This window comes from Hyla sarda, chromosome 8 (genome assembly GCF_029499605.1).
Source record: "Hyla sarda isolate aHylSar1 chromosome 8, aHylSar1.hap1, whole genome shotgun sequence".
NCBI classification, from domain to species: domain Eukaryota; kingdom Metazoa; phylum Chordata; class Amphibia; order Anura; family Hylidae; genus Hyla; species Hyla sarda.
In genome coordinates this window covers 91885974-91912295 of record NC_079196.1, presented here as the reverse complement: position 1 = coordinate 91912295, position 26322 = coordinate 91885974, and the positions used below count along the sequence as shown (strand labels likewise).

At 46.2% G+C, this 26322-nt stretch overlaps 1 protein-coding gene and 1 long non-coding RNA gene across 6 annotated transcripts in view; one reads left to right on the top strand and one right to left on the bottom strand.

The window, feature by feature from the left end:
• The window catches only part of LOC130283815 (potassium voltage-gated channel subfamily H member 8-like), a 520269-nt gene that overhangs the window by 450513 nt on the left and 43434 nt on the right, over window positions 1–26322 (bottom strand). The window lies entirely within an intron of this gene.
• On the top strand, window positions 8027–18966 carry LOC130283816 (uncharacterized). 3 transcript variants are annotated; one of them, XR_008846854.1, is made up of 3 exons: window positions 8027–8180; window positions 15125–15360; window positions 18713–18966. It is a non-coding gene; the product is annotated as an uncharacterized LOC130283816 (long non-coding RNA). The 3 variants fall into 3 exon arrangements; XR_008846855.1 differs by having other exon boundaries at window positions 18663–18966; XR_008846853.1 differs by lacking the exon at window positions 18713–18966 and adding an exon at window positions 17600–18579.

Sequence of the window (26322 nt, the reverse complement as noted above, 5' to 3'; positions counted from 1 at the left end):
AACCCAATTTCTCCCGATTCAGAAAACAACCCATATGGGGGTGAAAAGTGCTCTGCTGGCGCACTACAGGTCTCAGAAGAGAAGGAGTCACATTTTGCTTTTTGAGAGCAAATTTTGCTCTGGGGGCATGCCGCATTTAGAAAGCCCCTATGGTGCCAGGACAGCAAAAAAAAACACATGGCATACCATTTTGGAAACAAGACCCCTTGGGGAGCGTAACAAGGGGTAAAGTGAACCTTAATACCCCACAGGGGTTTCACGACTTTTGCATATGTAAAAAAAAATTAAAAAAAATTACCCAAAATGCTTGGTTTGCCAAAAATTTTACATTTTTACAAAGGGTTAAAGCAGAAAATACCCACCAAAATTTGAAGCCCAATTTCTCCCGATTCAGAAAACACCCCATATGGTGGTGAAAAGTGCTCTGCTGGCGCACTACAGGTCTCGGAAGAGAAGGAGTCACATTTGGCTTTTTGAGAGCAAATTTTGCTCTGTGGGCATGCCGCATTTAGGAAGCCCCTATGGTGCCAGGACAGCAAAAAACCCCACATTGCATACCATTTTGGAAACTAGACCCCTTGGGGAACGTAACGAGGGGTAAAGTGAACCTTAATACCCCACAGGGGTTTCACGACTTTTGCATATGTAAAAAAAATTATAATAATTTTACCTAAAATGCTTGGGTTCCCAAAAATTTTACATTTTTACAAAGGGTTAAAGCAGAAAATACCCCCCAAAATTTGAAGCCCAATTTCTCCCGATTCAGAAAACACCCCATATGGGGGTGAAAAGTGCTCTGCTGGCGCACTACAGGTCTCAGGAGAGAAGGAGTAAAATTTCAGCAAAATTCTTGCTCCTTTCCTTCTGAGACATGTAGTGCGCCAGTAGAGCACTTATCATCCCCATATGGGGTGTTTTCTGAATCGGGAGAAATTGGGCTTTACATTTTGGGGTCTATTTCCTCCAATTACCCCATGTGAAAAATAAAAATTTGGGGTAACAGCACCATTTTAGTGTTAAAAATCCAATTTTCCTTTTTCACATCCCCCTTCAACGGAAAGTCGTCAAACACCTGTGAGGAGTTAGGGTTCACTATTCCCCTTGTTACGTTCCTTGAGGGGTGTAGTTTACAAAATGGGGTCACATGTGGGTGGTTTTTGTTTTAGGTTTATGTCTTAAATGCTGCAACTATTGGCCACCCCTGTGCAAATCACCAATTTAGGCCTCAGGTGCTCTCTAACTCCTGAGCCATGATGTGCACCCGCAGAACACTTTATGGCCACACATGGGGTATTTCTGTATTCAAGAGAAAATGCTTTACAAATTTTGAGGGTCTTTTTCTCCTTTTATCTCTTGTGAAACTTAAAAGTATGGGGGTACACCAACATGTTAGTGTAGAAAATTTCTTTTTTTTTACACTAACATGCATATGTAGCCCACATTCTTTTTTTTTTTTTTAGAGGTAAAAGGAGAAAAAGCCCCCCAAAATTGTGAAGCAATTTCTCCCGAGTAGAGAAATACCCCTTATGTGGCCCTAAACTGTTGCCAGGCAAATGCAACAGGGCTCAGGAGTGAGAGAGCGCTATGCACATTTGAGGCCTAAATTAGTGATTTGCATAGGGGTGGCTGATAGTTGCAGAGTTTTACTTACATGCGGTGTACCAAAACACTGCAGTTAGTAAACCTTCCCCTATTGAAGTGTTTCCCAACCTGGGTTCCTCCAGCTGTTGCCAAACTGTGACTGCCAGCATGTTGGTATTTGTAGTTTTGCAACAGCTGGAGGCAGCATGGTTGGGTAACACTGCCCTACTGTGTTGATCCAGAGGAAGGCAAAAAAAACCTTGAGGCGGATGCCAATTTGCCCCAGGGGGAAAAATTCCTTCCCGACTCCAAATATGGCAATCAGAATTAATCCCTGGATCAACGTTCTTGAGACTTTTTGGGGATTATTACAACCAGGGACTGAAAAGTCCCTGTGTTGCCAATGCATCGGAAAAGCGCTGTACATAGCCGTGGTCCCAGGCTCCTGTACAACGTCACCAATGCATTGGAAAAGAAAAAAAGCGCTGTACAATGCCGCATGGCTCATGTACAAAGCGCAGATAATTTCGGGAAAGATAAAAATGGGGAAAATTTTAAATTTAGTACTCCATAGACGTGTGATACGCCTTGAAGCATTCCTTGATGCAGAGGCCTGGTTTTTCAGGACAGGTGTCACACTGGAAAGTGGTGTCCTTTCTTCTCCCTTTTTTAGAACAGACTCGGCATCTTTTCTGGGACCGTGACGATTTTCCAGTTTGTGGGACCTGTCCTGGAAAATGTTGCCCTGGTACAATACGGGCGCCTTCAGTTCCAGAGGTACTTGGACCCGCTCTGTCCTGGTCGCCAAAGATCAGGGCCTTGATCACTACCTCCTGAAAATGAAGGAATGTTCCCCTATTGCCTGCGCTCCGGAATAGTACAAAAGCGTTGTACAATGCCGTCTGGACCATGTACACCGCTACTTTTTTGTACCACTTTTTGGTTTTGCGCATGGCGCTATATGGTTTGAGGACTTGATCTGAGAGATCAACTCCTCCCATATACTGATTGTACCCCAGGACACAATCCGGTTTGAGGACCGGTGTTGCGGTACCTCGAACAGTGACAGGGGTGCTGCCATTACTGTGAATGGTGGTCAGCATAAGGACATCCCTCTTGTCCTTATATCTGACCAGCAATATATTGTCACTAGTAAGGGCCCTACTTTCACCCCTAGGGATTGGCGTTTTTATAGGATGTTTTGGAAGGCCTCTCTGATTTTTCCGCACAGTGCCACAAGCAACAGTGGCTCTGGCGGAAAGAGACTTGAAGAGGGGGATGCTTGTATAAAAGTTATCCACGTATAAGTGGTAACCTTTATCAAGCAGTGGGTACATCAGTTCCCACACAATTTTCCCGCTAACTCCCAGGATGGGGGGGCATTCTGGGGGTTCAATGCGGGAATCCTTCCCTTCGTATACCCTAAATCTGTAAGTGTACCCTGAGGTACTCTCACAGAGCTTGTATAATTTCACGCCATACCTTGCCCTTTTACTGGGAATGTACTGGCGGAAATGGAGCCTACCTTTCAAACTAATAAGGGACTCATCAATGGTGATATATTTTTGGGGGACACAGGCCTCTGCAAATTTAGTGGTAAAATGATCTATGACCGGCCGTATTTTGAACAGGCGGTCATAGGTGGGATCATCTCTAGGCGGACATGTTGCATTATCTGCATAATGCAAACATTTCTGGATAGCTTCAAAGCGATCCCTTTTCATGGCCATACCGTACAGTGGGGTGTTGTAAAGAACATCCCTACTCCAGTATTGGCGAATGCTAGGTTTTTTCACTAGGCCCATATGCAGAACAAGGCCCCAAAATGTCCGCATCTCATCTGCATTGACAGGGGTCCCTCTGTCTGGCCTAGCCAAAAAACTGTTAGGGTTCTGGGTCAAATATTGTTGGGCGTAAAGATTAGTTTGCGCCACCATCAAATTGACAAAGTCCTCACTGAAAAAGAACGTAAAAAAGTCTATTTCAGTGAGGCCTGTTGTGTCAAATTGGATTCCTGGGTCTCCCACAAACCCAGGAATCCGTGGCTCATAATTGTCCGGAACTGGGGTCCAGACGGGGTCATCTATAAGGGGGACAGGGTCAATAGTATGGGGGACATGGGAACTAGCACTAGGAAGAGGGACGCTAGTTTGGGTGGCTACTGGCATTGCCCTGCGTCGCTGCCTTCTAGGGGGCTCATCATCACTGGATGATGAGGGGGAAGACGAAGAAATAAGGAAAGAGGGGTCTTCGTCTTCTCCATCACTCGAGGATTCGGTGTCGGAGGCAACAATGGCGTATGCCTCCTCCACCGAATATACCCTCCTAGCCATGGGGGGACGGGCGGGAGTGTTAGGGGCGGTTGGGGGGGGATATGTATAAGGGTGTGTGTGTTTTTTACTTTAACTTTATTTCAAAGTGTAGTGTAGTGTTGTGTTTTTTTACAGTAACAGTAAAAAACGCAAAAAAAAAAAAAGCTGATTGCTGATCAGTAAAGTGCTTCACTGATCAACGCCGGCAAGATGCCGGAATAAAAAAATCCAAAAAAACGCTGAATAAAAAAAAAAAACTACAAAAAAAGCTGATCAGTGAAAGATTACTGATGAGCAATCACGGTCGGCTGTGCAGCACCAAACAGTTGCTGGTGGCACGGACCACAAAAAAAAAACGCTAAAGAAAAAAAATGGGGGAAAAAATAAATAAATAAGGGAAATAAGAAAAAAAAAGGGGGAAAAAAATTGGGAAAAAAACCTACACCCCCAAAAAACAGGGGTGAGGCAGCAGCACCCTAAAGTACTGTCTTGGTCGGGCAGATGACCCAGACAGTACAGGGGGTGAAGCTGTTTTCCCTCCCTAAGCTCTCCCTGCCTCCTGCTGCAACCTGTCCCTCACCACTCACCAACGATCGCGGCGCACTGCAAGTCCCAGCAAGCCCGCAGCAGGTCGGGGTCCCGTCGCTCCGCTCAGCTCACTGACCCGAACTGAAGTGAGTGGGCAGAGCGGAGGGACAGAAATTCATATTCCCCCCCGCTGCAGTGATTGGACGGCAGATCGCGCCGTCCAATCACATCGATCGGGAGGTGGCACCCATGCCACCTCCCTCCTTGACCGCAAGGGTGATTGGCGCTGTGTCATACAGCGTCATTCACCCTTATCTTCCGGGTCACCGGGTCTCCAGAGACCCGAATGGCCGGAAGATCGGTGATTCGCTGGTAAGAATTTACCAGCCAATCACGGCGATCGCCGATATGGGGTGGTCTTAGGACCCCCCTGGGCGATATGCCGGGATGGCTGCTGTTAGATAACAGCAGCCATCCCGGCCCGATCACCGCTACCGGTGACGCGGCGCTCCCGGAACCCCGCGACGTACATGTACGTCGCCGCGCGCCAAGTGACACTTCGCGGCGCCGTACATGTACGTCGCTCGTCGTGAAGGGGTTAAAGGTCGCGCAGAGGGCCTCGTTATTCCAGGACAATTCGGAGGCGAGAGTACGGAATTGGATGGTGTACTCGCCAACAGAAGAATTACCCTGGACCAGGTTCAGCAGGGCAGTCTCGGCAGAAGAGGCTCGGGCAGGTTCCTCAAAGACACTTCGAATCTCCGTGAAGAAGGAGTGTACAGAGGCAGTGACAGGATCATTGCGGTCCCAGAGCGGTGTGGCCCATGACAGGGCTTTCCCAGACAGAAGGCTGACTACGAAAGCCACCTTTGACCTTTCAGTTGGAAACTGGTCCGACATCATCTCCAAATGCAGGGAACATTGTGAAAGAAAACCACGGCAAAATTTAGAGTCCCCATCAAATTTATCCGGCAAAGATAATCGGAGGCTGGATGCGGCCACTCGCTGCGGAGGAGGTGCAGGAGCTGGCGGAGGAGATGATTGTTGAAGCTGTGGTAGTAGCTGCTGTAGCATCACGGTCAGTTGAGACAGCTGGTGGCCTTGTTGCGCTATCTGTTGCGACTGCTGGGCGACCACCGTGGTGAGGTCGGCGACAACTACTATCTACTATCTACTGTCACGATTCGGCTGGCTGGAGGTGGATCCTCTGTGCCAGAGAGGGATTGGCGTTGACCGTGTCGGTGGACCGGTTCTAAGTTGCTACTGGTATTCACCAGAGCCCGCCGCAAAGCGGGATGGTCTTGCAGCGGCGGTAGCAACCAGGTCGTATCCACCGGCAACGGCTCAACCTCTCTGACTGCTGAGATAAGCGCGGTACAAGGGAGTAGACAAGAGTAAGGTCGGACGTAGCAGAAGGTCAGGGCAGGCAGCAAGGATCGTAGTCAGGGGCAACGGCAGGAGGTCTGGAACACAGGCTAGGAACACACAAGGAAACGCTTTCACTGGCACAATGGCAACAAGATCCGGCGAGGGAGTGCAGGGGAAGTGAGGTATAAGTAGGGAGTGTACAGGTGAAGGTACTGATTAAAACCTGCTGCGCCAATCAGTGGCGCACCGGCCCTTTAAATCGCAAAGACCCGGCGCGCGCGCGCCCTAAGCAGCGGGGCCGTGTGCGCCGGGACAGCACAGACGGGGAACGGGTCTGGTAAGGGAATCGAGATGCGCATCGCGAGCGGGCGCGTCCCGCATCGTGAATCGCATCCCGGCTGGGAGCATTATCGCAGCACACCCGGTCGGCAGGTCTGACCGGGGCGCTGTGAATAAGAGAACGCTGTGAGCGCTCCGGGGAGGAGCGGGGACCCGGAGCGCTCGGCGTAACAGTAGGCAGTATAGCTCCCCCCACATTAGGTAGGCAGCATGTTTCCCCACATTAGGTTGCAGTTCCCTCATATTAGTAGGCAGCTCCCCACATTAGGTCAGCAGTTCCCCCACAATAGTAGGCAGCTCCCCCACATTAGGTCAGCAGTACCCCACATTAGGTCGACAGTTCCCCCACAATAGTAGGCAGCTTCCCCAAAATTAGGTCGGGAGTTACCCCACATTAGGTCAGGAGTTACCCCACATTAGTAGGCAGCTCCTCCACATTAGTAGACAGCCCCCCCACCCCTTCACAGACATACAGCCTCCAGCCATATACAATGTATGGCTGTAGGCTGTATGTCTGTACTGCCCCTACAGTGTTCTGATTACCGCTCCTCCGGCCCGGGGTCACCATCTACTTCTATGGACCATAGCAGCAGTCCCGGGCCTGTAGGAGCGGTGACCGGATCACTGAAGAAGATGACACGCCGTCGGTCACTCACCAGGCCCCGGCCATCGTGCGTCCTCCTGCGATGGTCCTACGGTCCTCCTGGTCCTCCTGCATCTCTATGGTCGCAGGAGGACGTCACTGACATCCCGTGCGTACAACCATAGAGGAGGAGAAGCGTAGGAGGTCCGCAAGAGGACGCGCGTCGGTCAGGGAATGGTGAGTGACTGGCAGACATGCCTATGTTCCGAAAAGATCTTTCGGGACCCAGGGATGTCCGGCATAGGAAAAGCTATGATTATCTGCTCCCGTGATACTAAAAACCAGGGTGCCTCCAGCTGTTGTGTAACTACAACTACCAGCATGCCCGGACTGGCAAAGGCTGTCCGGGCATTGTGGGAGTTGTAGTTTCACAACAGCTGGAGACACCCTGGTTTTTAGTATCAGTAATTAGTTTATATCTGCTCTGGCCGGCCCCCGCACATGGGAGCTGGCCTGGGCAGATAGTCATAAGTTTTCCTATCCCGGACCCCAATACCCAGCGTATAAGACGACCCCCGACTTTTCCGAAAAAAAGTCGGGGTTAAAAAGTTGTCTTATACGCCGGAATATACAGTATTGTTCTTTACTTTTCACGTTCTAGTAAAAGAAAAAGCCAGTCTAACCACTCCAGATCTACTTTGCAATGCAAAAGTTGTTTTCAAATACAGGATTCAGACATAGCACAAAAGCTGCACACATTGACAAGTAGCAGGTGCACAGAAACAACAACTATTGGATAGCAGAGTATACTGGATCACAATAGAAAATCTGTCTCCAGACTTATGCAAAGGATTTTTTTGTGGTCAGCTACACAAATGACAGGAGTATTAAACTGCTCAGAGGGGTACTGGCAAAGCAGTGAGAAAATAAACACAGCTACTCAGTTTGGGATAGGAAAGATTAGTAGGTAGAGTATAGGCCCAGATTTACAAAACTGTGTGAGAGAACAAATAGAGGGATTTTCCCACAGCGACCAATCACAGCTCAGCTAAGGAGCTGAGGTAAAGTGAAAGCTGAGCTGTGATTGGTTGTTGTGGGAAAATCACTCCATTTTTTTTTCTCACACAGTTTGATAAATCTGGGCCATTGGCCCAGATTTATCAAACTGTGTGAGAGAAAAAATGGGGTGATTTTCCCACAACAACCAATCACAGCTCAACTTTCACTTTACCTCAGCCCCTCAGCTGAGCTGTGATTGGTCGCTGTGGGAAAATCATTCTATTTGTTCTCTCACACAGATTGATAAATCTGGGCCATTAATATCCCTAAAGTTAAAAAGAGGGGATTGCTATGCAACTGCTTTACAGCTGATCTATTTACATGGATCAGCTGATCGTCCTGCTTAACTGAGGTGTAGGTGTTTCTGATTGGTTACCCCCGCTTTAAAGATCCCTAGCTTTTGCAATGTGGTATGGATTACTGTGTTTTCTTTGTGTGTTTGAACCTAGTATATCTTGTAATTCTCCAGTACCTTGTTTTAGTTTAGTTTTTGCCTAGTCAGTACAGTTGCTTCTTTGTTAATTCTTGTACAGTTCTAGTACAGTTATACCTCTCTGAATTTCCACCTCTTTGAAGGCCCACACCCTTAGACCACGCAGAACCAGATATTCTGTAACAGATTTTCAGTCCCACAGTTAGACCCTGTTCACACTACAGAGAATCTGCATGTGATATATTGTTACGCCGAGCGCTCCGGGTCCCCGCTCCTCCCCGGAGCGCTCGCTTCACTCTCCCCGCGGCAGCGCTCCGGTCACGTCCTCTGACCCGGGGCGCTGCGATTCCGCTGCCAGCCGGGATGCGATTCGCGATGCGGGTAGCGCCCGCTCGCGATGCGCACCCCGGCTCCCCTACCTGACTCGCTCTCCGTCTGTTCTGTCCCGGCGCGCGCGGCCCCGCTCCCTAGGGCGCGCGCGCGCCGGGTCTCTGCGATTTAAAGGGCCACTGCGCCGCTGATTGGCGCAGTGGTCCCAATTAGTGTGTTCACCTGTGCACTTCCCTATATCACCTCACTTCCCCTGCACTCCCTTGCCGGATCTTGTTGCCTTAGTGCCAGTGAAAGCGTTCCTTGTGTGTTCCTTGCCTGTGTTTCCAGACCTTCTGCCGTTGCCCCTGACTACGATCCTTGCTGCCTGCCCCGACCTTCTGCTACGTCCGACCTTGCTTTTGCCTACTCCCTTGTACCGCGCCTATCTTCAGCAGCCAGAGAGGTGAGCCGTTGCTAGTGGATACGACCTGGTCACTACCGCCGCAGCAAGACCATCCCGCTTTGCGGCGGGCTCTGGTGAAAACCAGTAGTGGCTTAGAACCGGTCCACTAGCACGGTCCACGCCAATCCCTCTCTGGCACAGAGGATCCACTACCTGCCAGCCGGCATCGTGACAGTAGATCCGGCCATGGATCCCGCTGAAGTTCCTCTGCCAGTTGTCGCTGACCTCACCACGGTGGTCGCCCAGCAGTCACAACAGATAGCGCAACAAGGCCAACAGCTGTCTCAACTGACCGTTATGCTACAACAGTTACTACCACAGCTTCAGCAGTCAAGTTTTGCCGTGGCTTTCTTTCCCAATGTTCCCTGCATCTGGAGATGATGTCGGACCTGTTTCCCACTGAAAGGTCTAAGGTGGCTTTCGTAGTCAGCCTTCTGTCCGGAAAAGCCCTGTCATGGGCCACACCGCTCTGGGACCGCAATGACCCCGTCACTGCCTCTGTACACTCCTTCTTCTCGGAAATCCGAAGTGTCTTTGAGGAACCTGCCCGAGCCTCTTCTGCTGAGACTGCCCTGTTGAACCTGGTCCAGGGTAATTCTTCCGTTGGCGAGTATGCCGTACAATTCCGTACTCTTGCTTCAGAATTGTCCTGGAATAATGAGGCCCTCTGCGCGACCTTCAAAAAAGGCCTATCCAGCAACATTAAAGATGTTCTGGCCGCACGAGAAATTCCTGCTAATCTACATGAACTTATTCACCTAGCCACTCGCATTGACATGCGTTTTTCCGAAAGGCGTCAGGAACTCCGCCAAGATATGGACTCTGTTCGCACGAGGCGTTTCTCCTCCTCGGCTCCTCTCTCCTCTGGTCCCCTGCAATCTGTTCCTGTGCCTCCCGCCGTGGAGGCTATGCAGGTCGACCGGTCTCGCCTGACACCTCAAGAGAGGACACGACGCCGTATGGAGAACCTCTGCCTGTACTGTGCTAGTACCGAACACTTCCTAAGAGATTGTCCTATCCGTCCTCCCCGCCTGGAAAGACGTACGCTGACTCCGCACAAAGGTGAGACAGTCCTTGATGTCTACTCTGCTTCTCCACGTCTTACTGTGCCTGTGCGGATGTCTGCCTCTGCCTTCTCCTTCTCTACAGTGGCCTTCTTGGACTCAGGATCTGCAGGAAATTTTATTTTGGCCTCTCTCGTCAACAGGTTCAACATCCCGGTGACCAGTCTCGCCAGACCCCTCTACATCAATTGTGTAAATAATGAAAGATTGGACTGTACCATACGTTTCCGCACGGAGCCCCTTCTTATGAGCATCGGATCTCATCATGAGAGGATTGAACTTTTGGTCCTCCCCAATTGCACCTCGGAAATTCTCCTTGGACTTCCCTGGCTTCAACTTCATTCCCCTACCCTGGATTGGTCCACTGGGGAGATCAAGAGTTGGGGGTCCTCTTGTTCCAAGAACTGTCTAAAACCGGTTCCCAGTAACCCTTGCCGTAACTCTGTGGTTCCTCCAGTAACCGGTCTCCCTAAGGCCTATATGGACTTCGCGGATGTTTTCTGCAAAAAACAAGCTGAGACTCTACCTCCTCACAGGCCTTATGATTGCCCTATCGACCTCCTCCCGGGCACTACTCCACCCCGGGGCAGAATTTATCCTCTCTCTGCCCCAGAGACTCTTGCCATGTCCGAATACGTCCAGGAGAATCTAAAAAAGGGCTTTATCCGTAAATCCTCCTCTCCTGCCGGAGCCGGATTTTTCTTTGTGTCCAAAAAAGATGGCTCCCTACGTCCTTGCATTGACTACCGCGGTCTTAATAAAATCACGGTTAAGAACCGCTACCCCTTACCCCTCATCTCTGAACTCTTTGATCGCCTCCAAGGTGCCCACATCTTCACTAAATTGGACTTAAGAGGCGCCTATAACCTCATCCGCATCAGAGAGGGGGACGAGTGGAAAACGGCATTTAACACCAGAGATGGACACTTTGAGTATCTGGTCATGCCCTTTGGACTGTGCAACGCGCCTGCCGTCTTCCAAGACTTTGTCAATGAAATTTTTCGTGATCTGTTATACTCCTGTGTTGTTGTATATCTGGACGATATCCTAATTTTTTCTGCCAATCTAGAAGAACACCGCCAGCATGTCCGTATGGTTCTTCAGAGACTTCGTGACAACCAACTCTATGCCAAAATTGAGAAATGTCTGTTTGAATGCCAATCTCTTCCTTTTCTAGGATATTTGGTCTCTGGCCAGGGACTACAGATGGATCCAGACAAACTCTCTGCCGTCTTAGATTGGCCACGCCCCTCCGGACTCCGTGCTATCCAACGCTTTTTGGGGTTCGCCAATTATTACAGGCAATTTATTCCACATTTTTCTACCATTGTGGCTCCTATCGTGGCTTTAACCAAAAAAAATGCTGATCCCAAGTCCTGGCCTCCTCAAGCAGAAGACGCCTTTAAACGACTCAAGTCTGCCTTTTCTTCGGCTCCCGTCCTCTCCAGACCTGACCCTTCCAAACCCTTCCTATTGGAGGTTGATGCCTCCTCAGTGGGAGCTGGAGCTGTTCTTCTACAAAAAAATTCTTCCGGGCATGCTGTCACTTGTGGTTTTTTCTCTAGGACCTTCTCTCCAGCGGAGAGGAACTACTCCATCGGGGATCGAGAGCTTCTAGCCATTAAATTAGCACTTGAGGAATGGAGGCATCTGCTGGAGGGATCAAGTTCTCCTGTTATTATCTACACCGACCACAAGAACCTCTCCTACCTCCAGTCTGCCCAACGGCTGAATCCTCGCCAGGCCCGGTGGTCTCTGTTCTTTGCCCGATTTAATTTTGAGATTCACTTTCGTCCTGCCGATAAGAACATTAGGGCCGATGCTCTCTCTCGTTCCTCGGATGCCTCAGAAGTTGAACTCTCTCCGCAACACATCATTCCACCTGACTGCCTGATCTCCACTTCTCCTGCCTCCATCAGGCAGACTCCTCCAGGAAAGACCTTTGTTTCTCCTCGCCAACGCCTCGGAATCCTCAAATGGGGTCACTCCTCCCATCTCGCAGGTCATGCGGGTATCAAGAAATCTGTGCAACTCATCTCCCGCTTCTATTGGTGGCCGACTCTGGAGACGGATGTTGTGGACTTTGTGCGAGCCTGCACTATCTGTGCCCGGGATAAGACTCCTCGCCAGAAGCCCGCTGGTTTTCTTCATCCTCTGCCTGTCCCCGAACAGCCTTGGTCTCTGATTGGTATGGATTTTATTACTGATTTACCCCCTTCCCGTGGCAACACTGTTATTTGGGTGGTCGTTGATCGATTCTCCAAAATGGCACATTTCATCCCTCTTCCTGGTCTTCCTTCTGCGCCTCAGTTGGCTAAACAATTTTTTGTACACATTTTTCGTCTTCACGGGTTGCCTACGCAGATTGTCTCGGATAGAGGCGTCCAATTCGTGTCTAAATTCTGGAGGGCTCTCTGTAAACAACTCAAGATTAAATTAAATTTTTCTTCTGCATATCATCCCCAGTCCAATGGACAAGTAGAAAGGATTAACCAGATCTTGGGTGATTATTTGCGACATTTTGTTTCCTCCCGCCAGGATGACTGGGCAGATCTCCTCCCATGGGCCGAATTCTCGTATAACTTCAGGGTCTCTGAGTCTTCCTCCAAATCCCCATTTTTCGTGGTGTACGGCCGTCACCCTCTTCCCCCCCTCCCTACTCCCTTGCCCTCTGGTCTGCCCGCTGTGGATGAAATTTCTCGTGACCTTTCCATCATATGGAGAGAGACCCAAAATTCTCTCTTACAGGCTTCATCACGCATGAAGAAGTTCGCGGATAAGAAAAGAAGAGCTCCCCCCGTTTTTTCCCCTGGAGACAAGGTATGGCTCTCCGCTAAATATGTTCGCTTCCGTGTCCCTAGCTACAAGTTGGGACCACGCTATCTTGGTCCTTTCAAAATTTTGTGTCAAATTAATCCTGTCTCTTATAAACTTCTTCTTCCTCCCTCTCTTCGTATCCCTAATGCCTTTCACGTCTCTCTTCTCAAACCACTCATCCTCAACCGTTTTTCTCCCAAATCTGTTCCTCCCACTCCTGTTTCTGGCTCCTCGGACATCTTCTCGGTCAAAGAAATTTTAGCTGCCAAAAAGGTCAGAGGAAAACATTTTTTTTTAGTGGACTGGGAGGGTTGTGGTCCTGAAGAGAGATCCTGGGAACCTGAGGACAACATCCTAGACAAAAGTCTGCTCCTCAGGTTCTCAGGCTCTAAGAAGAGGGGGAGACCCAAGGGGGGGGGTACTGTTACGCCGAGCGCTCCGGGTCCCCGCTCCTCCCCGGAGCGCTCGCTTCACTCTCCCCGCGGCAGCGCTCCGGTCACGTCCTCTGACCCGGGGCGCTGCGATTCCGCTGCCAGCCGGGATGCGATTCGCGATGCGGGTAGCGCCCGCTCGCGATGCGCACCCCGGCTCCCCTACCTGACTCGCTCTCCGTCTGTTCTGTCCCGGCGCGCGCGGCCCCGCTCCCTAGGGCGCGCGCGCGCCGGGTCTCTGCGATTTAAAGGGCCACTGCGCCGCTGATTGGCGCAGTGGTCCCAATTAGTGTGTTCACCTGTGCACTTCCCTATATCACCTCACTTCCCCTGCACTCCCTTGCCGGATCTTGTTGCCTTAGTGCCAGTGAAAGCGTTCCTTGTGTGTTCCTTGCCTGTGTTTCCAGACCTTCTGCAGTTGCCCCTGACTACGATCCTTGCTGCCTGCCCCGACCTTCTGCTACGTCCGACCTTGCTTTTGCCTACTCCCTTGTACCGCGCCTATCTTCAGCAGCCAGAGAGGTGAGCCGTTGCTAGTGGATACGACCTGGTCACTACCGCCGCAGCAAGACCATCCCGCTTTGCGGCGGGCTCTGGTGAAAACCAGTAGTGGCTTAGAACCGGTCCACTAGCACGGTCCACGCCAATCCCTCTCTGGCACAGAGGATCCACTACCTGCCAGCCGGCATCGTGACATATATGTTTGCGGATATTCAGTATGGATTCCCCCATTGCTCAGTTTAAGAGACAAAACTTCCAAAGAGGAACTGAATTCTGGCAGAGATTGAATATGTCAGAATCAGCCAGAGAAGTTATTTCTGTCAATGGGATGGCACTTATGTGGACAGTAAATTGCCAGGGACATACATGCATATTCTAGATAACAGCAATTTTCTCAGTGTGAACCTACCCTTATGATACATTCTTTGAGAAGACCACATTTTTGTGCAATTTTGGGTGGTCATCTCAAAAGGTTTCACTGTATCTTTATCTTAAAGTTACTGTGTTTTACCAAGTTTGTCTTGTTGCTTTAGCTTCTTGCTCAGTATCAGTTCAGACTTGTCTTTTTGTCAGTGGGCATAAGAGACCTCCTGGTGTGTATGCCAGGGTCAGTTTTGCAGATTAGGGTATTTCATTAGGGATATTTGCATGGACAGGGAATGGGGACTGGTATCAGGGTCAATGTTTAGGGTCAGTTTTTGTAGTTTGTTTTTTTCATTTGGTCTGTTAAAGGGGTATTCCAGGCAAAACCTTTATATATATATATATATATATATATATATATATATATATATATATATATATATATATATATCAACTGGCTCCGGGAAGTTAAACAGATTTGTAAATGACTTCTATTAAAAAATCTTAATCCTTCCAATAGTTATTATCTTCTGAAGTTTTCTGTCTAACTGCTCAATGATGATGTCACGTCCCGGGAGCTGTGCATGATGGGAGAATATCCCCATAGGAACTGCACAGCTCCCGGGACATGAGTCATCAGAGAGCAGTTAGACAGAAAACAACAACTCAACTTCAGAAGCTAATAACTATTGGAAGGATTAAGATTTTTTAATAGAAGTAATTTACAAATCTCTTTAACTTTCCGAAGCCAGTTGATATATAAAAAAAAAAGTTTTGGCCTGGAATACCCCTTTAATTTGGTCCTATTCTTGTAATTTGTTGCCTGCTTACATTGATACTTGTTTTTATATATGTTTTCATATGACTCTTTCTATGCAACTTGGCCCTACTGTACAGATATAGCGGCTGCCAGTTGCACTGTTCTGAAAAAGGCATAATGTGTTACAACATGTACTCCTGTTTATTCTAGGACCCCCTGCCTCTGTCCTATATATGCACCTTGAGCAGCAATGCATACACAGTATGCATTGCTGCTCAGTTCTCCTTTGCTAAGGGAATATAGTGAACAGTGATGTATTCAGTACCGTGTGCATCACAGCTCATCTCAGACAGTGGAAATGCATGCACTACTAGAAGTCTGAATTCAAGATGGCGGGTGCTACATCTGTAAATCCTGGGAATATCTAAATACTGGGACCGTAAAAGGTGAGGTGCAGTTCTGCCAGTTCAGTTCAGATCATGCAACCAAGCATATTATAAGCGTATTATAGACCTATAAAGCATCTTATAATTCCAAGTCCAAAAAAAACACCCAAAACCTCTGACCGGCTCTATTGTACACCTGTGTGGTTATCTGCATGCTCAATAAGGCTGGGTTCACACCACGATTTTGCAATACAATTCCCATATGGGGTTTTTGATAAAAAATCGAGTTCCTCAAAACCTGAATAAATTGTACGGTTTTGGGTACGGGAAAAAAACTGACAAAACTGTACAGGATGCAAAACGGACACAACCTGATGCATCTTTTGGCATATGGATTTCAATGGAGAGTCAATGCATATGGTTCAATATGGTTCCATACGGTTTTCAAATGGAAAAGATATACGGGAACTGTATTGCAAAAACGTGGTGTGAACCCAGCCTAACAAAGGTTATTTTTTTCTTTTAGATTCCATATATATCTTTGGCTGTCCAGGCATGCTGGAAGTTGTAGTTTTGCAACAGCTATAGGTTCAGTTTGGAGACCACTGCTGTACAAGAAGCAATATTTTAGGAAAGTTCAACAAAGATCTGAGATTTCAAAAATTAACCCATAAATACTACAACTCCATATATTTAGCAATCATTATCATTTATTTATTTTACATTGTACAAAAGGGGTTAGGCCCTTTCTGCTGCTCATAATTAAAAACAGATCAGATTTAATGATAACATCTGTTTCAAATGACCACCTGTGGCAATGACTTCCCGACATGTTGGAAATTAGTTCCTTAGCGACCTGCTGTTTCTGTCATGTGAACATGGTCACCCGTGGTCTACGGGTTCTGCCAGTAATTGGCAAGGCAGGCAGCAAAACACATGTGCAGATAATAGTTACCCATGCTGGGAAACAATATGAGGTTTCTTTCTATATGTCAAATATTGAACTAATTACCTATAATTGATTGTAGACTTTTAATTTTAATGCTTTAATGTCATTAAAAACAACTTTTGACAGGTCGATCAGACATGTAAAAAGTTGTTGATCAAACCGGGTTTTCTGGGACCCACTTCGATCGTAAGTTATTAGCCGGGGAAGCTGACAATATAGCACTCTGTTCCTGAACAGCTGTGAGTTCCATCCATTTCTCTTCATAGACTTCTATGCAGAGAAATGGACAGATCTCTCGGCCAGCCGCAGAATGGAGCACAATGCCCCCCACCCACCCCCACTTTAGACAATGTGCTATAAAAAGTTTTATTATTATAAAAAGACATGGAAGTATTTTTTGAGCACCATGTGATGGTGTTTTATACACCTCATGATAGTGTTGTGTCAAAAATTGTGTAAGTATTACAGATGCAGCAGAGTTTACAGTCACAGCTGTAGCGCATTAACTAGACATGTAAACCCACCTGTCATATCAGGCAGAGATAAGTGCAGCCTTGTGATTACCCACAGCCACTTTCCCTTTCTACTTAGGTATTTGCCCTAAACCATAGATCCTTAACTGGACGGTGGTCCCTGTGCTCAATAAGTGCAGGGACATAACAAGTTCCAAAAGCAACAAATAGGTCAGGGTATAATTGGATAACAGGAAAAGTACAAGAAACAAAACACAGGGGAAAATACACCAACACACCAACAGATAGAGAGTGGTCAAACAAGCTAGGTCCAAACCGAGATAGAAGCAAAGGTACCAAATCAATAAGCAGAGAATAGTAATGTCACAAGGAGTATACAAGTGTACAGAGAAACTGGACACAAGCAACCCAAGATACAAACTAACTGGAAATTCATGTGCAGCATAGAAGGGAATGGGCAATTAGACCAGATGTAATTGGCTCTATGTACCAACCGGCTGATGGCATTGGCCTCATCACAGCAACGCATGATGCTTCAGCCAAACACAGGAAAATGAACCAAATTCTACTCATTACACCAAGTCTGCCTGTTGACTCTGCTTCATCTGTATTGAGTTAGTGCATACTGTATTATTTACAGTCTGGGCATTTTAGTTAGGCACTGGTTTACAGTATAGTATATTATCATATATATATATATATATATATATATATATATATATATATATATATATAATTCTCTTTACAGTTTTTTTTATCCAGAGGAAGGTTAAATGTGAAAAGCCATCATTCAAACAGAAAATAGGTCACTAATGTCAAGGATCAATATAAGAACAAAAAAAACTTGAATGATATATATTTGTTGTCTTTAATTCAGGTTATTAAAATTTTGGCATGAAATCAGAACCCACAATCACAATAATATTGAGAAAAAGTCTTCTGCTTAGATGAAAGACCTGAAAAGATGGAAAGTCTCTGCAATATAAGCTTGATTGCCATACCTACATACTCTACATACGTTCATTACATTTATTCTGCAAAGTCTTATTGAAGTAATAAATACCGTAATTATACTGAATATGTATGAAATGTTATAATGTTGGTACAGAAAGTATTTTCTAGTAAAGTAACTAATATTTCAAAGAAAAAACTGTGCAACAGTGATGCAGTAAAGAGAATTTTATGTCCTTAATTCAGGTTAGCGCACAGCTATTAGCCTGTACCAAGTAAAGCACATGATCAACAGCATTACTGTCCAGCGAGTGTTCACGACCAGTGTACTCCACATTCTTTATGGGCCATTCTACAACGATAGCGTAACTTGTAGGGCAATTGGGGCACTTTTAAATACAAATCCAACTGCCATTTTGACCGAAATAGGTCTCATATAAATTTTGGAAAATTTGCTCCCAAGTGCCCACCTGTTTTATTTTTGTTTTTTTTTACTGTTTAACACTACTGCATTCAGCATTTTCTTACATTTTGAATTAGAAAAAAATATTTGGTACTCCAGGATGGATGAGTTCACAAATTCTATGGAGCCTGACCATTTACAGGGTATGGATGTCTAATGTATACCCCATGCTATGTCAAACTCAAAAAATTAAATATGCTAATCTTACTACTTATTATAAATGAAATGTGGTATTATATGCTGGATTTTTTCATCATACATGGCATCCATTTTCCAAATGAAGTAGGAAGCTGTGATGAAAAAGAGTAAGGACAAGTCTACATGATTAATGACATTAATAGATAAGAGGATGTTTTAATCAAATATTAAATCATTGCACACATCATAGGATTGCCTCATGCGGTGCTATATTATAGAGCTGATTAATCATAATGTCCAGGACGCTCTCCATTTGATAGATTATTCACGCTGATGTTTCTCTTTAGTACCATCACCTGCTTTATAAAGTGCACCTCTGTGATTTTAGAATGGCTGTTAAAGCATCTATTGATCTACAACGTTCATCCATTTCACTAGTGACCTGTAGCTTTTGAAGTTAGACTTTCATTCTGAAGAACCCAAGTGGCATGAATGTAGCTACCATAATCTAATGGCAGGCTGCATGAAAGAGAACTACTCATGGGAACCTCTATTAGGGTGGGTCCATCAACCAAGGCATCACAATGGAAAGAAAGCACCACAGCCACAGAAGGAATATGATCAAAGGAGGGTAGAACAATACTCAGAGAATGAACTTTTGCCGCCTGCGTCTGCATGTTCTGTCATTTTATGCATAATCTAATATTCATATTATTAATATATATTAATAATAATAAATATAAATTATTAGTTATATTAATATTATATTGAAAATAAGTGAACATGTTTTTCTCTTCTTATTCTTCCAAGTTTTCATTGGCTCACTTTAGTCACCTGTAAATTTGCAGCCAATCAAGTGCCATCAATACTCCAGGGTTCCCTACTGGCCAGCTGCAATGATGTCACCTACATTGTTCATGGGATACTGCAGCCAATCACTATCCTTAGCAGACACTAATATATGACCAGTGACTGGCTGTAACGTCACATGAGCAATGACGTCATTACACCAGGCCAGACAGGGGGACACTGGAGCGGCAGCAGATTTATGTATCAGCAGTTGGTCGATACTTGATTAAACAAGCACATCCGCTCAAGCGTTTATGGTAATAACTAATATAGACAATTATGCATAACTGTAAATGAGGGGTTATTTAATTTGATGGATCAAAAAGTATTTTAGCCGTCATTTCCACTTAAGAAAGTACATTGAGCACTCAAGGAAAATAGATGTGATCTCGGCGACAGCCTCATCGTCCTAAACACTGATCTCATCATTACCATTTCATTATTCGCCTTCTGGATTCAATTTAACTAACAAACAGTAATATGGAGATCACCTATCATAGGGTAATCATATTGCAAGAACATTTAGGTCTGTTAGGATATTGGCAGACAAATATAATTATATGAAAAAAATAACCAAAATCTACATAACCTGCTTTTATTGTAGGATAAATCATTTAAAAAACAAAGAACATTTAAAAATATGAGGGGGCTGTCCAGGATAAAAAATAAATAAAGAAATATATATATATATATATATATATATATATATATATATATATATATATATATATATATTTTTTTTTTCAAGAAACAGTGCCACAACATCTGTCAATGGACAGTGTGCGTTATCACTGGTCAACTCTATTCAAGTAAACATCCAACTAAACATGAATAGATTTAGCACTATAAAAAAATTAAAAAAACAATCTCCACTTTGGGGAGGGGGGGGAGGGGGGATTAATCAAGCGGTCTTAGGGCTGGTTAACACTACAGAACTTAAAATCTTCCAATGTAATCCAAATCCAAGTCAATGCACAAAAGAAAATGCCTTATATCATTTTATAGCCACATAGCCCAAGTGCTTTTATTGTGATACAGAGTAACAACAGCTCAGCCTCGAAACAGTATGCTCAAGTAAGTGACCTATGAAAATTACCTATTTCCCATTACATCACTGAGTTCCAAACTGCCTCTGCAAGTTACATCAGCACAAGAACTGTACCCCTGGAACTTCATGCCATGGGTTCCATGGTGGATCAGCTGCACATGCCAAATGAGTGTTGTAAAGTGCTCCTTTATTGTATACAATGTCTACATTATAATTTGACAGCCTCCTTGTATGTATCCTTCTGTAGCAAAGCTAGAAGCAAAGTTTAAAGAAGATAAGAGTCCAAGTTTTGTTTTCAAAGATTTTCTAAATAAATAGCTAAATAAAATGAGTAGTATTACCATATGTTAATCCTAAATTGTATTCATCCAACAGTAACATTTTGGCTAGTAACATTGACAACTGTTACAGTGGCCTAAATATGGCCTTGATACAAGTTACTGTATGAAAACGTACGATTAACAAATGGTGATGTACATTTAGTCAATTCTTCTCAGCATCATAACTACAGAAAGTTAGTATTTCATAGTCACATTTTATGTGTGTAGCGTACAAAGATCGCATGTGGGATTGGTCGGCTCAGCCTTCATCTCACCTAGCTGCAATCCATTTACAAGCTCATAGATTTGTTCTACAGCACATAACAATAAAAGCTGCTAAACAGTAAAGCACGGTGGAAGATAAGTGATTGCACTCACTTGTTGCTGCAGAAGTATCTGGTATCATTGATTTTACACTGTGTATATAACCTTATTAGGCTTGTTCACAAGTAGTCTTGCTTTTTGAGGTGTTCTTTATGTTTAGGTTGGGTTCACCCACAGAGGAGCCATAGTGGCAACTGACACAAAAAGCCATACTTTGTGGATACATTGATTACAAAATTATATTTTATAAGCACTATTGCACAGCTGAATAAAGCAGAAAATATAACAATTTCATTCTAGATGAAAAGATTACATTCATAAAATAACATCTATCTAAACATGCTGCATATGGAGATAATGCTCTATATGTATTTCCCTGCAAAACCTCTTCAATGTATAGCCCACATGCATCAGTGTTATTTATTACATCAGGCTTTATGTACATTAAAAGAACGAAGATTAGTTTAATAAATTGCCAAATAAGAAACAGAATATACAAGGGCCTATATGTCTGCCACTGGCTTGTGAACATATTACACAGTTATAGTGCCCAAATATAGTAGTTAGGCCCCCTCTGTGCCCCTATATAGTAGAAACTGCCCCCATACAGTAGTAAACCCCTTCTGTGCCCCCATAGAGTTGTAGGCCCCCATACAGTAGTAGGCACCCCCTGTGCCCCCATATAGTTATAGGACCCCATACTGCCACCATATAGTTGTAGGCCCTTATACTACCTTGCTTCATTGCGTCACTGCTCCTTCAATTCAAGGGCCTACTGCTATAACCCATAGTATTACATCACCTGTCCAGAGGAGAATGAAGCACTGAAGCTAAAGCGGTAGTTACCATCCACAGCTGCCACAGAAAGGGAGAGGCCAAAGGGACCCTTTAACATCGGCCAATAATAAGGAACACTCATTCATTCATTTATGGGCACATGTAAATGGGCCTTAAAGCAGCAGTGTGACATATTAGGCTCTGGCACAAGAAAAAAGATGTGGGGCCGGGGCTCAAAACCTCACATTGTAGTTCAAGAAATCACTAGCCTTGGTGGAACATCACTGCAACAGCAATTAGCTAAGCATCAGTTTGAGACATCGACATCTAGCAACAAGGAAGAGGACTGCACCAGAGGACAGGAGCAGGATATCAGAGGTACCAGAGGAGTGGCAGAAGGGTTTTTGTTTAATACAGCTGGATTTTTTTTTTTTAGTTTAAAACCACATAACCCCTTTAAGAAGGTAAGGCTGGGTTTACACTGTGGTATAGCTGTGTGTCCGAGCAATATGTTGGCATCACATCTCATAACACATAGCTGACAAAGGGTAGGGTAACACGGAACGGATCCGCAGCATATTTTACCCTGCGGATCTGCTGATGACCCGACCCTAAATTGTGCCTCCAGCTGTTCCCCCCCGTGGGCTGCTCGCAGCGGCAATGCACTGCTCTGAGCAGCCACACGGGACTGCAAGTGCATATTTGCAGTGTACTCACAGGCATTGCGGAGCGGCCACGATGTCTGAGTACACTGCGCATGCGTGCGATGAATCGCAAGTTCCTGTGTGGCTGTTTAGAGTGGCGCAATGCCGCTGCAAGATGCACACAGGGGGGAACAGCTGGAGGCACAATTTAAAGTTGGGTCATCGGTGGATCCGAAGCATAAAATATGCTGAGGATCCATTCCATGTGACCCTACCCTTAAAATAGACTTATGAAAGTAGCAGCAGACTGTGACTTATGGAAAGGGTGATGTGCAGGGGAATAGCTATTCCAGGAGAGAGAAAGGATAAGCCCACAGAGGGTACAGGCCCATCTAGTATTTGCCATGCACAAAAAAATGGCTTTTCAATTGCTGGTATATTGCTTATACCAGCCCGATCATTGCAATTACAGGTTGTGCCGGTAAAATACCAGCCATAATGCTGATTGTGGCTGCCATTTCAGATTTTTTCTTTGCGCACCCCAGAAAAGCTGCTATGTAATAAACTCCTGAACTGATTTAATGTTTTATTGCAAGTAGAGATGAGCAAATCGAAGCTGATGAATCCAAATTCGATTTGCAAGGAATGCAATATCTCCGCGATTCTATCGTGGGAATCGCTTTATTAAGCTCCATTTAGTGCAGTCCAGACTCCAGGGCATCTAAAATGGCGGATCCACATGTGAGGACATGGGGCAAGGAACTCTGGGAAGGTGGGATCATATGCAGGATGCAGCCCATCAGCAGCCAGTCAACCCTGTGATGTCACAGCCCTATATAATCGGCAGCCATGCAGAGAGATAGGACGGACAGCCTGTGTGTGTGTTACACAGAAAAGATTTTTTCAGCAGCTTTTCACCTCCTAGTCACATCCGCGTTCTGGTGGACAGAGAGCAGTGCTTTTTTTTCACTGAAAAGGATTTTTACTGCAGCCATTAAGCTCCCAGTCACTTTCTTCAGCATTGTATTAAAGAGAGGGGCAGATAGCTATCTTTTGCCTCATACATTTCAACAAGCTGCCTCAACTTCATAAACCTTAACAGAGGAGGCAGGAATAATTTTCTGCGCAATTCTGTGTTTTTGTTCCACAACAAATCATCTGCTGGTTATACTAATCTGTAGACAGTATAATACCCAGCAGTCCATTCCTAATAATCTTTGAGAGAGTGCAATTTTGGGTTTAGTACACAGCGACTGTGTGCTGCAGCACTGTTGTGTAATGCTGGTGTTGTGTAATAGTTTTTTTTTACAGTGACGTGCAGACACTTGTTGATGATGATGAAGCCGATCACAATTAGGAGGCAGTTGCAGAAGGGGCTTCATCATCATCAGGAGAAGAGGGTTGCAGGTTTCCCGGGAGGCAGCAGCTGAGCCAGCAAGGTGGTAGCATGGTTGGCAGTCAGCATGGTGGCAGAAGTAGACATTCTGGAGCCAAACGTGCCCAGGGGAGACCACCTGCTTTGTGGCAGCCTACCTTCCCGGGAGGTAGTGAAACAGGGGTTCCTGGAGAAGGCGGCAGTAGCAGTCAATTAGTGTTGACTGTTTGTGGGAAAATCAGCTACTCGATGGTGTGGCAGTTTTTCATCAAGCATCCGGAAGAGGTTCACATAGCCACATGCAAGATAAGTCGGCAGAAAGTGAAGCGTGGCAAGGGTCCCAATGTTGGCACCATGGCCATGCGTCAACATATGCTGCGCCACCATAAAGCGGCCTGGGAGAACTGTGGCTCCGATGTAGTGGTCCAGCCTGCTGCATCACCCAGTGGCATGCCGCTCCCTCTTTCAGCTAGCCAAGGCTCCACCCCCTCAGCCAAAGGGAGTTGTGAGTCATACCCTCCTCCTGTCACTCCAGATGCTCCTGCTCCTTCTACTTTTAGTCAGTCATTCCACCAACAATCCATCGGCAAAGCCATGTCCAAGAGACAACAGTATGCACCCACTCATCCAACGGCGCAGAAGCTGAATGTGCTCCTGTTTAAGTTTCTGGTGCTGCAGTTCCTCCCTTTTCAAGGGGTGGACTCCGAGCCAAGGTGGAGAGTGCCAAGCCATCATTTCTTTGCGAAGAAGGCAGTACCAGCCCTGCACAATTTTGTGGAAGAGAAGCTGAGCCAGTGCTTGAGTCTGTCGGTGTGTACCAAAGTGCACGGCAGCGCCGACGTCTGGAGCTGTAACTATGGTCAGGGACAATAAATGTTCTTTACGGCTCACTGGGTGAATGTGGTTCCTGCACAGCCACAACACCAACTTGGACAGGTCACGCCACTTCCTTCTCCACGGTCTCAGGCCGTTGGTCCTGTGACAGTCTGTGACTCCGCCTCCTCATCCTCCACCGTGTCCCCAGCCTCCACTGCCCAGACAAGTCTGAGTGCCCCCTCAGCATACCATGTGTGCAGGGCACAACGGTGTCACGCTGTTCTTCACAATGGTTTGCCTTGGCGAACGGAGTCACAAAGGGGAGGAACTGCTAAAATTAATTCGTAAAGAAATCGGAGCATGACTTACTCCACGAAAACTGGAAATGGGAACCATGGTGACTGACAACAGGAAGAACATCTTGTCTGCGCTGCGACTGGGAAGGCTGAGCCATGCGCTCTGCATGGCACATGTTTTCAATCTGGTTGTCAAGCGGTTCCTGAAGAGTTCCCCCATTTGCAAGATATCCTAACAATGGGAAGTAAACTTTAAATGCCCTTCAGCCACTCGTACACCGCACAGCACACCCTCCTTGAGCTGCAGCGTCAGAACTGTATCCCCCAACATAGTCTGATTTGCGCCATTGCCACACATTGAAATTCCACCCTCCATATGTTGGACCGATACAAAAAGAGAAAAGCCATCACCAATTTCTTGATGATCCAAGCGCATAGGGATACTCCCCTGTGTAACTTCAATGTGAACCAGTGACAGCTCATATGTTACACCTGCCGTTTGCTCAGGCCCTTTGAGGAAGCCACATTATTAGTAAGTCACCAGGATTCAGGATGAACAATGTCATTCCACTGCTTCAGTTCTTACAAAACGTGTTGGAAACAATGGCTGGTCAGGGCAATGGAGACGTGGCGCCTACATCTCACAGCCACATGAGCCCTCTGGGGGCTGAACTGGAGGAGGAGGAAGAGGAGGGGGAGGGGCACAGTGGAGCATAGTTTAGGTTTAGCCAAATGGTTGGTTTCTCTAGCAATCTGACAGGAAAGGAGGAGCAGGAGCAGCCAGATGAGCTAGAGGGTTATGAGGAAGGCGAGACAGAGGACCCAGACACACCCTGGCAGTATGCAGTGGAGATGGAGGCAGGGAGTCCTTCCGAATCACTTACACAAATGGCATGATGCATGCTCACTTGCTTGCGTAGTGACAGCCGAATTGTCAAAATTCGGCAGCGGGATGACTTCTGGCTCTCCACCTTATTGGACCTTCACTACCGCCACAACATAGGGGCAATTTTTACACCCACTGAGAGGGAAGACAAACTGACCTACTACAGAGGCATCCTATGTAGTCAGTTGGCCAATGCCTATTGGCACCATCATCCATCCTCTCGCAGGCCTGAATCAGGGGGCCCTCTGCGCTCACCTAACACTGCCATGGCTGCTGGGGAGAGGTTGCAGAAGCAGTACCAGCTCCAGCAGCAGCAGCCTGAGTTTACAGTAGCTGAAGAGTAGCTACTTCAGGCCCCTTCAGGCTCTGTCATTGTGCCGCCATGTGACTCCTTGTTAAATTTGGTCCTTTAACCACACGCCGGGGCCCGGGACATTAAAACTTGGGAGTGCAATCTTACATTTCAATTACAAAATCTTTCATTTCAATTTCAAAATCATAAATTTCAATTTCAAAATCTTAAATTTCAAATTCCAAAAATCAATGTAATTTTTCACCAAAACTGGGGGGGAAAACTGGGGGGGAAAAGTTGGTGCGTCTTATACGGCGAATACCTGCGGCCATCAATGGCCGGGACCCGCCGCTAATACAGGACATCAACGATCGCAGTGATGCCCTGTATTAACCCTTCAGATGCTGACCGCTGCGTCTGA